Consider the following 13,334-nt stretch of genomic DNA (forward strand, 5'->3'; position numbering starts at 1 on the left):
GCAATATATCAGGGACTTTCCAAGAGATGATTGTGCAAGGAATATGTTGAAAGAAAAGTCAACAACGTGCCAGAGGCTAATTTGTGCCAAAATTTTGCCTTTGCACGTACTCCGTCCTTCTTCCCCCAGAAAAAAAAAACAGAAAAAAAAAAAACAAGCGACCTCAATGAGCTCTAAACCAGAGCCCGTGATATGGTCATGTGATACTGGTCAGCGAATACCTTGTTTTCACAGCTGTCAATTAACCATAACATGGATGTCCAATATCCAAGATGTACCTATGGTGAATGGTGCTACTATCTTATTTTTCAAGATATTGGGTTTGGGATGTGGACATACGGACAGTTGTGTGAAAACCAATTTTTTCAGATCGATGGGTTACCAAATTCTTCGGTACGGAGTAGCTCCGCCATTAATATTGCCTGTTTAATATCAATTCATTGATATCCTTCTAGAGATTGATTTTGATTTATTACATTGCCATAATATATTTATTTAGTTGGTTAGTAAGACACATACCATTAAAAAATCCAGGACACTATATATACAGTTCAACCCCTATTAAATGGCCTCCCTGGGGGAAATGGATATTAGCCGCTTAATGGGGGCTGGCCGTTTAATAGAAGTAAAAACAATAGACAAGCCGTCATTGGGACTTTGATTACTGGCCGCCTAATAGGGGTGCCCGTTTAATAGGGGTTCGACTGTAGTAACATATAGCACAAACATTCTGCAACAAACATATTTTCTCATTTAGATGCTGTTGCATCACAATAGATCGGTAATGATCAACTCTTTCACTGTGACATGGCATGCACCAATATGCAGTAGTCACGCATCCATTTTTGACACATAAAACTGGTTACCGGTAACAACCGCATTCTCAATCAACCCATCTTGAAATTTCCTTTCACCAAATTAACGCTGATTACCAGTCTGTTAAAACTATAGTATGTGGTGTGGTAATTTTGTTAAAATTTTGGAGTGAGATGGGATCACAGTTGCCCTCTTTGTTACCCTCGTACCTGTGTATGTATCATGCCAATTTTGAGGTCAGCATTAGATGCCACACACTAGAACCCCCAACCTCTTCTTGAGACTCGCATGTTTTCTCCTTAACTTACTCTGCACCAAGTTCTTGCTTTTTACATAAAGAAGCTCAAACATTTAAAAAAGTCTGCTATCTTGGATTTCAAAATTTTTCAGGAACATCAGAAAATATCCAAGAGAAGAGATTAGAGAAATGATTAACAAGTCAAAAACTTCGGTTTTTCTTTTAATTTTTAGTGTTTCAGTCTTGTTAGTAGCATCTTGCATCTTTTTCAATTTGTGATCATCGATATTTCAACAAAATACATAGTATCACAACAAGCTTACATTCTGACATGAAAACAAGACACATACCCAAGGCTTTGCCTGGCACATCAACAATAGGAAATTATACTTTTTAAATATACATTTGAAGAGAATACAATCACAGTGGCGGATCTAGCGGTGGACGCTTATTTTGGGTAATGCCATTTATGTGTCTTAAACCAGGAGACCTCTCTGGAGGAAATGAAGACTGATTTTATACTGTAAATTTCATTGCAGTTCACCTGTTGTTGTGGCTTTGTGGAATGCATGGCAACCATTGCCAGACAACGCAAGGTTTACAAGATTGTGCAATAAGGATCAGTATGTTAAAACCATCATTTTATGACAATGAAATAAAGGTAAGTTTATGCAATACTTGGTTGAGGGCAATCAGTTAGGTCATGACTATGTTCATAATCACATATTTGAGAATTCAGATAGTTATTTATTAGTACCAGTAATAAATAATGATATTATTGAAGTTGACTTAGATAAAAGTGAATTTTCTAGCAGCTAAATGAATTTAAATTCTGTTATCCTTTATTGTTGAATCAATTTTTTTAATACATGTAATTATTGCATTTCAAGCTTTCTGATTTCATCACACAGTGTGGCTAACAGCAAATAATGGTCCAGAGTCTACCTTTTGTTTAGTTTACACATAATTCATAAAAAATGGACGTGTGATGTGTGGAAAATAGTAGAGTTTGACACTTGAAATTTGGTTAACCATTTGCCAGAGACAATAAGTTAACTACGTAAGTATTCTTTCTATTTCAATGGAACAGTTAACGGTATAAACCTTCTCGCAAAGCTCTGTTTTGCTAGTTCTTGATCCCAAACAATGTTAAATGGTTTTTAGTAATTCCTATAAAGCGGAAAAAGGTACATGTGTAATTCGAAGGACACGAAGCAGCCTGGAACCAAACTGTTTTACCAGTAATGGTTAATCGTGAGGGCTAATCGTGGCAGTTAACCCGCTGACACTTCTGGAGCTGACAACACACCTCGCTTTATACACATTCCGGTGTTAGAGAGGAAAACAGAGAAAGACATCCATGATTTAATTGTGTTTAGGTAGCAGCAACGCTTTGTTGCTGTCCACTGATAAACTCCATGAAACAGCTTGGACAAAGCAAAAATATCCACCTGCTTGGTGCCCACTGTTTCAACTGAATTTGCATCATTTCTGTTTAGCGCGAATCAACCACCCCTCTAAAGAAGTAAACAAGATCTTTTTTTTTTACTTTACGCTCTTTAGTGCCTACCCAGGTAAAACATGTTGTTGCATGCTGTTTCTTTTTAGTGACACTCATTAGCTGTACCCTCGAGACAGTACAACTCCCCTTTTCTCCAACTTGTTTTACAGAGTGTGGTGTGACATTCTTTAAATTATTCTTTCAGACGATCCCAGACAAAAAAGGTGGGACATGAAACAAGTTCTCCCCTTCCCCCAGTTACATTGTTGATAATCGGGTGATGTTTTCCCGTTTTGTTGAGAAAAATGTGATATTTTCCAACATTGATTAGGGGGGATGGGGGATACGGGATCTAGCTCAACTGTCCCAACTACTTTTGTCTGGGATTGTACATGCAGGTGGTCGCTTACAGGAGGTGGTCGCTTATGAGAGCTTAGACTACATTGAATCAAAATTTTGCCTCATAAGAATATGGTAACTGCCAAGACTTACCCCATGCACCAATGCCTATGCAATGTTTTATTCTTATGAAAAGTCAATTTCGAGAAAAAATCTGGTTTTTCCAATTGAGAAATTTTCGTCTCTTGCACTATCTAGGAATACAATAACTTTACAACAACTGATTATCCAATTTTCTATCTATTATGTGTCAAATGGTCGCTCACGGAAAAGTTCAAATTTTTAGCTCTAAAAGTGGTTGCAGTCACTTAAGAGAGGTGGTTGCTTACAAGAGGTTCCAAATATAGTGATTTGACTTGGAAACTTTTGGTATTGTGGAAAACTGGTTGCTGAGGAGAGGTGGTTGCTTACGAGAGGTGGTGGCAACCGGAGATTCGACTGTATCTCATTTCGTTTTTGTGATTTACGTTTTTTTTATTATGGAAGTGAGGAAAATGATAAAAAGGAAAGAGGAAAGTCGTAAATTCACAAAGGGTTGCAAAAGGAGATGTTTGGTTTTTGACAATAGTGTTGCTATGGCAACAGCACAGTGGGTGTCTCGTTTCTTTCCTGATGTACATTTCTGCAGGGCTGGAAATAACAGTCGGTCATTGGACATAGTCTGACCAAATTTTGAATATGTCCAGTCAATTTCACATTATGATCGGACATGATGTCCAAACATTTGACCTAGTACACCAAGTTATTATCCATCCATAAAATTTGGTTAGATACATTGTTAAAAGGCTCAAAATTGCGACGGGAACGGTCGCCAATGCGGCTTAAATTTCATCTTTGGTGACCAAAAATTCTGGTTTAGTGGACAGCCGAAAATACATCAGCATTCACAGGCTACCATAATGGCAACTACATTTCTCTGTTATGATGATCAATAATAGTTATTTTCTCAAACACTATGACCTTCCAGAAATACACAGTGAAAGATCTTTGCTTCTATGATATTCAGCATGAGAAAAGAAAGCAATATATCCTTTTGCTTTGCTGTAGAGGATTCCCTCACATCAGAAAACTTGCAAATGGCTGATCGGGGTTTGAAATCGCCCTATAATGCATTGCAAACCCTTGAGCATTGAGTACATCATGTATGCCTACTGATGGTGTCTCTTGGAATGCATTAATCCTTCATAGACATTACATTAGCTACATATACAAAATTAGCAGCCAAAAAGGTAGGCTCGATTACCAGCCGCTGTTCAGGAAAGGAGCCCGCCCTCCTCCCCTGAATGCATGGCTGGACTCGTGGTTTTGGCATTGTTAATTCCAACCAATAAGAAATCTGCCTGCGTGAATTGAGCAGGCTGCATAAATTAGCTTTCTGGCAGTAGCAAAGAAGTTGTGCGATTTGAAATGCAAATACTGTCAACTGATGAAACCTTGCCAGATCTTAACCATAGTGTCATATGCAACACGCAAAATAGTCAACAGACTTATGTGTTAGAATCTATATTTGAATCGTGGTGCCAGAATGTCAGATAATGAACAAAGTCAACAAAGAGAGGGATAAACGCAAACATTGATCTCAAGAAACAAAACACTTAGTCAAATTGTATGTTAGTTTTCTTGAAGGGAAGCGTGGCACCAGTCTTTGGCAAAGCCAGACAAAATTAAATTTTTAAATGAGCCAAAGCAAACCGAACTAGCAAAACATAGACATGGTGTCAACACCATGCACACCATACAACATATGTGTGACCTTTGACATGACAGTTGCTACACTATAGTCAAACAGTGCTGCTCTACTTTTTTTTAAAAGAATTCTTCTATAGAACACAGCATGTAATGCCCTTCCGCAACAAAATGTGGAACAAAATAGGTTGGAGGGTGAAAATTAAAGGAAGAAGTGGTGAAAAAGCCACAAATTTTATGAGCCGTAGGCGTCATATGGGCCTGCCTATGATTGTCATCAGATGACATTTCCGGCCACCTGAAGCACCACTAGAATTGAATTATGAATTTATGTCACAGACATGCTTTGCCCCTCACACGTCCAACTGTCTCTTCTTGGGGAGGAATGTAGACCGGACTCGAGAAAGTGGCGGAAATCGAGCCTACCAAAAAAGTGTTGGAATATTTTTCTTAGTTTACAGATTTAATGATTGAATTCTTTTCTGAATAAAATTCCTACTTGAATTTCATCATCTAGTTGCCAAATGGCCACTTACATGTAAGAATTTTTTTAATTTTGGGCCCTAATGACTCTGACAATTTGCAGTCATCTAGTAGATAAATTCATCTGGTTAATCATAAATGATAAATAAATCAAATTTAAATTTACTTTTGAAGGATTAGTATTGAAAATCTTTAGAGCTGAAAATCTTTGATGTCCGGTCAAATTGATGAGATGTCCAACCAAAATGAAGATTTGACAGGACACCTGTCCTGTTAAAGAAGAAAAATTATCTCCAGCACTGTTTCTGTATGACAGGTGGACTCCCAGTGGACTTCCCAGTCATTAATGTGTGTTTTTAAAGTGATTACAATGTACTTGCAATGTGATTTGTTGATTTCACCAGTTCTCGTCCCTTGTTCGTTTTAAAGTCAGTCTCTTGTAATAGGCTAGCCCTGTCACTCTTACTATCTTATTCCTATTATTAAACTTCAATATTTGCAGCATAATGTAATCAATAATCCTTTTATTGTTTGTACATAAAACTTTATACATGTTATGTTCCAATAAACAGTGTATATATACATATGCAAAAATTGCCACTAAACTAAAAGTGTAACAGAAAATTGCTCAGTGTAATCTGTCAAACAATTTTTACTTGTGCAGTGGTCATGAAATCAATAAAATGTATAATTATTCATTTACATTCATTAATGTGTGGAGTTTAACATTAATTTTTCTTTTCTTTGAAAACAAGTTAAAATTTACAAAAATGTCAACAGTTTGACTCAAGTGTTGGCCATCTTGATTTTCCGTTCATAGTTCTTCTCCTCCCTAAATATATAAAGAAACTCAAGCTTAGGTGAAAGAGATAACACTAAAATGTTTTGGAACCCTATTACTCTTTCAGCAATCTGTTTATATTTTAAAGGTAATATATTTTATACTAGCAGGATCAGAAGCAGAGTTAAATAATAAAAGCCTCAGACTTGTCTTAAGGGTGTGAGCAGTAAACAATGTGCAATGTTGGACAGGCTTGAGCAGTTCATCATGATAATTTGACAAATGGTGGAAACAACCCACAAATAAACAAATATAGTATAAGGATAAAATTGCTGATCAATGCTTAAGAAAACAAAAAATGCTGCATTCATTGATCGTTTGAAGCAACGCAAATCAAAATTACCAATTAAGAATAATAATTATTAAGCTAGCATGTGTTTTTAATATGTCATTGTTTACTTTCCACTCTCTGTCTTTTTTGTTTAATAAGTTTTTTTTTATCCTTTTGTTCTCGCCAATTCTTTGTGGGTTCTGTTTAGTCTTTGGGAGTTATTATTTTGTTGATAGGATGACAAGCTCGAGAAAGGCTTATTTCAATCACCATATTTAAGGTGGCTCAAAACAGTAATAATTGCGTGAGACGCCTGGGCTCTAGCGCGCACTTCAGCGCAAGACATCACGCAATCACCTGTCAGTGAGGGGTTGCGAGATTGAAGTTTGCAAAAATCAAATCAAACATGGCGGTGTGAGGCCTACTTCGTAAAACTTTGTTTCCACCAAGTTAAGTTAGCTATTTGCATTATCAGTTATCTTTTCTTTCAAAAACATCCATCCTTCAGGCAATTTCAAAGGAAAGACATTCTTTTAAACCATTGTGCTGAAACGAAACTTGTGATGTTGATGTTATGATCAATCGGGCCAGCTATCATTCAAAAAAACTGCAGGAAAAACTACTTTTCGGGTTTTCTTCATTCTTTCTACTTGGCCAGTCTCGCCTTCGGGTATTTATGGAACTTTTCCTCTAGCACTTATGCTGCTAATGACAAGAGCAAAAAAGAAAACATTCACGGTCCTATTCACGTGGAATTGCGGGCTTTACTGATCAGTGGACCACCTTCACGTGTGCGCAAGAAAGACACTTTAATGGGCAAAGTAGCCAAAGGCAAAAGAACAAATGCTTGATAAAAACAATACGAAAAGACATGAAATATGAGCTCCAAAATGAGTGCTTGCTACGAAAATTTCCCCTGGCGGTTTCGTCTATTTAAGCAATTATGACACCTTCCTGGTTTATTAACTTTATTTGAAAACATGTTTTTTCTAAATAACTCGGCTGCTTTTTGAGATTTTTAATATTTTTCTGTTGTAAACTCTAGGTAAAATGACCGACTTAAATTTTGTCAAATAGAAGAAAAAAACTATTAATTTTTTTGTGTCCTTGAAGGTGGGAAGTAATCTTAAAAAAATTGCACAGCCATTCAAAACAATGCAGTTGACCAAGCCTGAAAAATTGCACCTAGTTCTAAAAAAAAAGAAAGAAAGAAAGAAAAGCAGAAAACTGTTTTGAGTTTAGCAGTCCAACTTTTAGAGAGATAAAAGGTGCTAAAAAGCCAAGAGTGAATTTTAATCTTGAAAGAACTGCATTGTATAAATCTCTGCTTTAGTAAGTGTGCAACCTCTTGAACATCCAAACTCAAAACATGGCTGGAAATAAAGACTGGGCATTGGACACTGTCTAGCCTGATTGGGGATTTGATCAGTCAACCGTTCATCTAGGCAGTCATGTTGACCAGTAACATTCAATTAAGGTATCAGTATACATCAAAATTGACCATTTTACCAAAAAAAATTGTTTTTGCTTTTCAGATAGATCTTATTGTGATCTTTCATTTAAAAAAATTTATATGAAAAGGGATGGATTCTAAGCAAAGTTATAACCAAAAAAATGTTTAATTACCTCTAAGTAACATCTGATAAAAACACCAATTGAAACAATAAATTTAATCTTATGGCAGAAAATTTTGACTGCGACACCCCTCACTGGTATGCTAACTTAGAACAAGCACTACTTAGTCAACTTCCACAACTACAACTGGAGCTAGCACCTTTGATCACTTGTATTTATGACCTCAACAAAAAAGAAACAATTTTTTTACTTACAAATTAAGAACTGACACTGTTTTGACTGTCTAACAATCAATAGATTGAAAATGACCACTCATGGACAACTGGTCAATCACTTGTTAACTGCGCGGCCATGGGCCGAGTGCGGTTCATGTTCTACCCGTGGTTTTTTTTTTTTTTGTCGGAGACCAGATGCAGACCTCCACTCAGCCAACTTTGAATGACGCAATCTGTAATGTTTATTCGCAAAACCTTGTTTCTCCAGGGTCAACAAAAATCTCAGATTACAAAGTCATGCCGAACTCGTGCTTTGCAAAAAATCTCTTCAAAACCCTGACTTTGAAGCAATATATCACTTTAGCATTAATAGCTACCTCATATCAGCAGTAGTAAAATCTATTCCTTAACAACCCAGCTTCATCATATTAAAATTTCAACGAAATCGAACAAAACCAGAACTAAATATAATTAGATTTTTTTGTCACCTTGCTTCATTGCTTGAGTCAACAAAGGAAGCGATGGTCGCACGAACATAACACAAACCGACTTTTTGGTCAAAAAAATCCAGGATTATTGCCTGAGAGCTGAAAATTGAAGAGGAACATCTTTTTCGAACTTTTCTCAGGCTATTTAGACGAAAAAATGACCTCGGCAGGCTCCAAAAGAGAACGAAACAAAAAACAGAACGAGACAGTGAGAAGAGCCGATAATTTATTCAATTTGTTCACCGCGTCGCCTTCGTTATGTTCAAGTTAAAAAATCCTTACTTCTGGATAATTTCAGCCTTGCAAGCAAGCAACTGGTCCCAAATTACTTTCTGTATCCTTAAAAATGTCCTGACTTCCATCTCCGAAAATATTTGGCCGCAATTTTTGAGCAAATAAACATTTTGCCAACGGCAATCACCAATACGGTGGCTTGCATACTAATTTGCTAACTTTACAAAACCCTCCCGAGGGGGTATATGACGAAAAGAGCTGAAAAATGATGGCCGGCAATAGGGTAATTTTCTCAGCTTCCGGTGTGCCAAATTTGCTGGAAATAGGTTCAAAACCGATATATATTTTTTTTTCATGTTTTTTTTTTTCTTCGGGTCACTCAGGATCCCATATTATGACATGTGCTGGAAGTAATTACGTCATTGGAGATTTCACAATGGCTACGACTGATGGTGCAATAATACAGGTTGTGTTGATCAAGTGATGTGGTGTCTGCAGTAATCAATGAATCATCAACGACTGCTTTGGAATGTGCATTACATTGTGACTGTAGCGCTACCAAAACAGTTAACTTTTAAAAGTGCAGTTGTAAGATCTTAAAGATCTTCTTGTTACAACTTGTTGATGACGTCAGCTTTGGTGTCAAATGACCAGGACTACCTCTCTCAGTGATTGACAATGATTGGATAGTATGGTGTGACTTGAGTTTTTTGGTTAACCTCAATATTGAATTGTAGGGGAGTGGGGAGGAAAAATAGGTAACCTTTTCCAATACTTTTGTCACAGGTTATAGATGAGCTACATAAAAAATAAATCAACATTATACTTTGATCTTGTACTTACCAACTCATTTGTTAAAAGTTGATGCCATTCCTGGGCATCTTGCTGGGAAGGCATGTAATCAAGTTCAACCATAATCTCATCTAAAATCCTGTAAAGTGATGTGAACATAAATGGTTGTCTCCAGAGTAGACTGCCATTGAAGAGTAGTGATGAACTTCCCTAGTATGTCAATGAAATAACCTTTTCTTGGCAATCTTAAACATATACTGTAAGTTGTTTAGATGTATTGCACGTTTATCATCCAAACTTCTTCAGATTCTAAACTCTGGAAGACTGTGTCCATGAGCTTGTAAACCCAGTTGATGTAGCATTCTCATTCCACAGGGAATGCAAAGCCGATCTAAATAAACCGGAATTGCTTTGAAGATTTGTAGGAAGAATTTCAGAATACCTTGACCTGGAATAACTATTTACATTGCAATTTGCCGACGAAAGTCTGACACATTTAATTTTGTGATGGTATTTGTTCAGATCATTCAGTAAACTATGCACAAATGCGAACTGCCACAAATCGAGTCAATCATTCGCGTAGTACGTGTAGACAGACTGAGAAGATTTGAAACTCTGACTCAGATCAGCAGTGGCCACCAGAATCACTTAATGCATTCAAACAAAGGTAATTGTTTGAATTGACAAGATGAATTACCCTGAATTCTACCAAAATTCTGTAACCTGAATGAACCAAAGCCTTGTAATTATAATTTCAGCTTTACTCATTCTTCGCTGCAGACTCCCCAATTGATCAAACCTGGCGATTCAATCTTCCCAAATCTTGTTTGCTGAGGTGCTTAATGTACACTGCCAAGAACTGGATCGGCTCTCACAGTTTTATGTACATTTTCTTGCGCAGAATAATGTTACAACAACTTGAGGCAAGCAAGTATATGTGTGCGAATGTTGTGCAAATGATCTCTGTGTATGATGTCACAAAATGTGCTAGACCCAGATCCTTTTGACTCATTCTTTGACTCGGTAATGATTTCATTATAGCAATTTTTCACGACTGACAATTCATAAAAAATTGCAGTTTCAACCAAAACCAAACTTTTTTTCGGTATTGTGATCAAGAATGTGTCAATATTGTTTTGGAGTAAAAAAAAATTTTGGGGTTATATGCGCTTATATCCAAATGTTATTGAAACATTGTTAGGAACTGCAGGCTTGATAAAAATAATGGCCATATTTTTCTCTCTGCATACCCTGCGGAACATCCACGGTATTTGTATGTTGGTTATCCATACTAGTGCCACTGATTCTTGTGTGATATTCATATGAGCAGCATAGTCTTTGTGCATTTATAAGCTCAGTTTGATTGAAGTATAAATAAATGTTATAAGTAGAGGACTCTGTGTCAAGGGACAGTACTCAGTGCATTGAAGTCACATTAATATTAATAATTAATGCATGTACAAAGCAATGTGTCCCAACATGTACATGTGTATAGTCATGTATGTTTTTTTGTATGTTGATTGCTGGTAGTTATAATTTACCTTATTGTGTCAGTTTCTTCACCACTGATCTGTTCAATAATAAAAAAAAATTGCACATGATCAAGATTCCTTCAAGAATACTTCTCAAAACTACATGCTCATCACTTTTCTCAACAATTACATGTAGTAAACAGTTATTGGATGAGGTTTTTGTGATATCCAGAATAATCAAGGTCAAGGTAAGTGTTATCAGCTGAAGCTGAAGGCTGAGGCTGATAACACTAATCGAGAACTTGATGATTTCGGATATCACAAAAACCAAATCTAATAATTGTTTTATTATACATTGTTTTGAAGAAAACAATGACAAATGCATTATCACACTGAACACAATTTATTTTCGACAAGCCATGTTCTACTTCACTGTCTGTGAACTTGATATTGCTCTTGGAAATCATGCATTGCACGCACAACCTACGAATTGTTCACTAATCTACTGGTTGCGCTGTTTCCCAGAATTAACTGTATGCTTTTAGCCAATGAGGGCAGATGTCGACTACAATGTATAATAATATAGGAAATTGCAGTAATGCAAGTGCATTTAAGGATTTACACTACGAGTGATATTTGAAAATTGCGTGAGCCTTTAGGTGAGTTCAATTAGAAAGAATTTTTAAATATCGCGATTAGTGTAAATCTTTAATGGCTTGAGCTTTTGTGGGGTTATTCATTTATTATATTACTGGTAACATAATGAATGCACCTGCATTAATTTTTTGCTGCAGTGTAAATTAAAAGTAACAATTAACTGGTCCAGTCTTAGCCAATCAGAATGAAGTTATTTTCTCAGTCATATGATAAGTCAAGAAACTGTAAATGACCTTTGTTTTGTCTTCTCTGGAACTGAATAGATTGTTTTTGTATTCTTGTTATTGGGCTGGAACTAGCTTGCAACTGAGGCTAATGCAGGGAGTCTTTTCAAATGCAAATGACTCTAATCGCTTTTTAATGATATCCCCCGCATGAGCCTCCGTTGCAAGCTAGTTCCAGTCCAATACCGAGAATAAGAAAATGGTCAATCACCCAAGTTTTTCTTTCCAAAATAATGAGCTTGCAAAAGAAAAAATTTTTGTTTTGGAAAACAACATACAAATCATCTCCATTTCGTAGATGACCCCCAGCCATGGTACACCAATGGCTGATAACGCATGATAGCTCAGCCAATCAGATTGTGGCATTTGCATCAGTATGCTACTGTTAGTAGTAGAATTCTACTAATCTGCATTATTTTTTCTTACCTCCAGGTCTAATATAGGATCTTGTGAGAATATCAGTGTTGTCATCATAACTCTGAAATTGAAGCAAATCAGATGTAAGTACATGTACATGTACTATAAGCTGTTGTAATGTAAAATTAATCCTGTTCTAAATCTGTGATAATCACGTGCAGTGTCTGGGTAAGGATGGGGCTACCCTGCTTATGGCTGGCAAGTTTTAAGGGAATAGAAACATTTGCTTGTTCCAATTTTTTGTTCCAGTGAGGTTCATTGCACACAGGATCTGTTTCCACACATTTTTCTGTTTCTTAACAACTTCAAAGAATATTCAACAAGTGTTTCTTTTATAGCTGAATGTGTCTATCACTCATAGGAAATGAAGACCATGTACATGTATGGTATAACTAGTGTGGTACTTTGATTTTGCTGTACACCTCTAAATTATAGAGTATTTTATAAATATATTCCTGCAAGAGAAAGATCACTGTAGTGTTGACCTAGGTAAATTGGTATTAAACTTCATCAAGTCCAATGTACATAATTATTATTCCGTTCATCAAAATTGGATAACATTTCTACAGGTAGTACTGATACTATAGTCATACACTACCAACAACATAAGGAATATTATTACTTGCTTTCAGACTGGCAAAATGAATATTTAGATAGCAGCAAAGTAGTAGGAAAGGCGTTATTTACCTGGTATACTCGCGCTGAAAAAAAAAAGTAAAGAGAATCCATGTTAGCATAAGGTTTGTGGTGCTCTGTTCAGTAAGCGAGCAACATTAATTTATAAACGGATTTTCGTGCTCTACAATGAAATTGTATTGATCATAACAATTGGATGTGCAAACAAATTGAAGAAATAGATAGAATGGGTTTAGAAGGAGGGGACGAGAAGCCTAAAAACAAACAGTAAAGGAGATAATATCGGTCTTTCTCGTTACAATAATGAAATAGCACGAACTTTTTTAAGATTTGGAAGCGCAGTAATTTTGAGTACTTGTATCCGTTCGAGTATTAGCAGAAGACTGAAA

General features: G+C 36.3%; 2 long non-coding RNA genes across 9 annotated transcripts in view; one reads left to right on the forward strand and one right to left on the reverse strand.

Moving 5' to 3' along the window:
- The window catches only part of LOC145466017 (uncharacterized), a 160,354-nt gene that overhangs the window by 65,558 nt on the left and 81,462 nt on the right, over positions 1-13,334 (forward strand). For 6 of the 8 annotated variants that reach the window (XR_014041785.1, XR_014041780.1, XR_014041781.1 and 3 more), the window contains 2 exons: positions 1,594-1,715; positions 12,325-12,392. The exons of 1 other annotated variant lie outside the window; for it this stretch is intronic. This is a non-coding gene — a long non-coding RNA (uncharacterized LOC145466017). The remainder of the gene's footprint in view (positions 1-1,593; positions 1,716-12,324; positions 12,393-13,334) is intronic. One more of the 8 variants, XR_014041782.1, reaches the window with a different exon arrangement.
- LOC145466012 (uncharacterized) overlaps positions 1-13,334 on the reverse strand; it is a 64,568-nt gene that overhangs the window by 21,661 nt on the left and 29,573 nt on the right. The window lies entirely within an intron of this gene.

The sequence above is a fragment of the Orbicella franksi genome, chromosome 13 (genome assembly GCF_964199315.1).
Source record: "Orbicella franksi chromosome 13, jaOrbFran1.1, whole genome shotgun sequence".
Classification (NCBI taxonomy): Eukaryota; Metazoa; Cnidaria; class Anthozoa; order Scleractinia; family Merulinidae; genus Orbicella; species Orbicella franksi.